This window comes from Asparagus officinalis, chromosome 1, assembly GCF_001876935.1.
Source record: "Asparagus officinalis chromosome 1, Aspof.V1, whole genome shotgun sequence".
Taxonomy (NCBI): Eukaryota; Viridiplantae; Streptophyta; class Magnoliopsida; order Asparagales; family Asparagaceae; genus Asparagus; species Asparagus officinalis.
The window spans coordinates 85,772,148-85,775,707 of record NC_033794.1 but is presented as its reverse complement, the minus strand read 5'-3'; the positions used below and the strand labels follow the sequence as shown (position 1 = coordinate 85,775,707).

Below are 3,560 nucleotides of genomic sequence, written 5' to 3'. Positions count from 1 at the left end.
ACAAAAAAGGAAGAAAACCAACAATAAACAACAACACAAATTGGGTTAATTGGTGAAAATTAAGTCCCATGGATGATGTTGGGCAACACTGCAGTATTTTTGCTCACATCAGCAAGTGTCTTCCTATTTTATAATTAGCCTTCTTAAAAAACATCTTACAAAAATACAAAGCCCTAAAGACTCAAAGAAACAAGTTCCCTAGTAAAAGAGAAAAACATTAACGTCTAGTTATTCTTGGCCTCAAACTAACTGATTGAGAATTAGGGGTGGCAAACGGGTCGGGTCGGGTCGGGTCGGGTCGGGTCATAGTTTACCCGACCCGTATAAGTATGACCCGCCCCGACCCGTTTAATAAATGGGTCAATGTGACCCGACCCATTTATTAAACGGTTTACCCGACCCGACCCATATAACCCGAATGACCCGTTTAATAACTTAAGGGTTTTTTTCCGGCCAAAATACAACTTGTAATATATAAATGACAGAGAAACAAAAAGGAACATAGAAAAGATGAAATTTTATTATAAATTCATGAGAAACCCGAGGAACATAGATTTTTTTATCAGTAAACATATCATGATGATTATGCTAATTGCTCATGCACTTAATGATAATGAGCAGACATCTTTAGGAGGCTGAGTATCATGCTTAGAGCATTGCAAGATGTCACACAACACACATGCATGAGAAATTAAGCTGATAGGTAGAAATCATACTCAATTAATGCAATATATTCAGAGTTGAGAAATCGCCAGAAGCACTAAATTTAACCAGTTAGATTTTATCCAGAACCAACATTGTTCAAACTTGCACATAAAAAATGTAATGGTTATGAAAACTCTCAACTTAATCAAAACACCAAGTTCAAATACAAAAAATCCTGATAAATAACAGAAGTTCAATTTTTTCAATTTAAAACAAAAACAAGCTTACCAAATTGATACAAAGAAATTGATCCAAAGAAAGCAAACAGAAAACATCAAAATAATAGCAAACTTGCCAAGGTATTAAAACAAAAAGGGCCAGGAACAAAATCACCAACACATACAAAGTGCTAGCATAAAGATCAAGCAACAGAAAAAAGTTCATTAAAGCACACCTCTCTAGACATAGTTTTATCAATAACTTTGCATAACCCAAGTTTGCAGATAGCATTTCCCTGTTCAGCTATAGCAATTATAACATGAACAATTTTTTGTAAAAGTGTGGCCTCAACAAAAAAGTTACATGCACTAAGGTGTTCAAACACAAGAACTAATTACAGACAGTATTATTTACACACAAAAAATTACAACAGTAACAAACTTCTGCTTCTTCACAAAAGCCAAGAACAGGTGAATTAGCAAGCACAAACTCGATGAGCTTAAGTTCAGATGTGATGCCGCTGAAGTCAGTCACCTCCACAACTTTGAGTTGACTAAATGTGCAGTTGAAACTTTCTTCTTCTTCCCAAAAGCCATCAGATGATATTGTGGCGATTTTCTTGTCTGAGATAGCCTAAAATGGGCATGAATAAATGAATAATTAGTACTTTATAACAAAAAAATCAAGGAGCATGTTCCTTTATAACAAAAGCTACTCTTCAACAACAATACTGTTGATCTGACCTTGAAAGCAAATACAACACACACGTCGTCAATATAATCACCGGACGAAAAGAAACCAGTCGCTGCTCAATTAATGCAATATAATTACCAGTCATGAAACTTTAATGTCCTAGGTGTTATGACTATTATGGTGATATGTTGATATTCAGGATTCAAGGAACTATACAGTCTGCTAACTGTAAAATATATAATGAAAAGAAAGCACAGAATTTAAAGGACGTTGTTATTTGTTTTCCTCAAATGAAAGATGAGAGAAGCTTACTGAAGGACATTTCTTTTTCTCACATATGTGAAGAACCCTCATACAACTTCATTATGGACGGAAAACATTATATTCTGACACATCCAAACACATATTTAACAAGAGAACCGAGTAACTTCCATGTCAAGTTGATCCTTGCTGCAATATAATGTCCATGACATGTGCGCTTGTAACTACATTTGACAATGGAACAAGCTAGCTTTTTCCTTAGCGCCACAAAATATAAAGTATGCAAAATTGACAACAAGGTTTTAAACAAAGTAAAATATGTCAGCTTCCATCAAACTCCCAGTTAAATTTCACAATCAATGTGGTGACTTACTAATTACTAAAACCAATTAGTATTTAGCCAGTCGAATATACATCATTTTCTCACTAAATGATCATCAAAGACAAGCATTGCCTCCTATTGAACAGTAGTTAGATGGGTAATAATTTATTGTTAACTACATGACCTTCAAGGTACCATCCTAGGAAATATTATCAAGTTATGCCTACACAAACTATACAACCTAAAGTGAACATGCTGAGTGGTAATCATAGGTAGTTATGCTTTAGGATGCAGGAAAAGTAGACACCATGCTGAAAATAAAGGGAGGCAGGGGAGCAATAGCATCAAGCACCAAGAAATTTGATTCGCAGATGTGCACTAAAACAAGTTTCATTTCCCCCTGACATTGCAGAGTGCAAGTGCATGAACTAAACAACCTAGGAAGTGTGACCACAACTGATCAGACGTAGATGCATATAATACGTACGTGGTCACAACTGATCCTGGAATTAGACTCCATTAACTGTATTGAAAATTACAAAACTACATAAGATTCATAAAATTAAATAAAATTCAACAGATAACACAAATTCAGCAAAGCAACACTTTAACCGAATAAAGAATCCCTGCCTGTCACATAACTACTTAGTCAGTACAAACACAAAAGGAAATAGTACTTTAAGACTTTCATCATCTTTCTTATTGCATTAAGAAAACAACTTCCTTGTACAAAATGCAACCATAAGTTGCAACCAAAGAGTACTCTGAACTAATCCAAATAATATTCCCAAATTCAAGAGTCTTACCTAACCCAGCTTAAATCATATATCTTTCACCAACTACCCTTTACCAGCTTCAACATGAAGAAATAGTACTTTAAGACAAGAGAACCAGGTCAAAGTCTTCACACATATATACTTATTTAATGAATAAATATAGTTTTCCCTCAACTCAGCCATTAATCATGTCAAATTGTCTTAACTAACTGAAAAATTAGTGCCGTGTGCTTGTTTCGTAGGCTGTTTCTGAAAATTAAAAATACGAAAAGAACAATATATGGTACAAAAAGAATCACTAGATCATAGACTCCCCAAAATTCAACAGATCACAAATTGGGCAATAAATGAGCATGAATGAAACCTTAGAAAGAGGAATAGATTATCTATGATCAAATTAATTTACATGAAAGCCAATGATCAACTCTGGAAACGGAACATTTGAGCCGCACGCTCCTCGCTGCCGCTCGCCGCCGCACGCTCCTCGCTGCCGCTCGCCGCCGCACAGATGGGAAATCTAGGGTTTCGTTTATGAGAGACGAAGAGAGGACGGGTTGCTAGACGAAGGAACGTGACGACCCGACTATTGAATCGCGGTGTTATACGTTTATACGGGTCAGCTCTTTTTGTTATACGGGTCAGGC

At 35.8% G+C, this 3,560-nt stretch overlaps 1 long non-coding RNA gene across 1 annotated transcript; it reads right to left on the bottom strand.

The window, feature by feature from the left end:
* On the bottom strand, positions 1,085 to 3,357 carry LOC109827061. Its single transcript, XR_002243326.1, has 2 exons — positions 1,608 to 3,357; positions 1,085 to 1,497 (listed from the first exon to the last, which is right to left on the bottom strand). It is a non-coding gene; the product is annotated as an uncharacterized LOC109827061 (long non-coding RNA).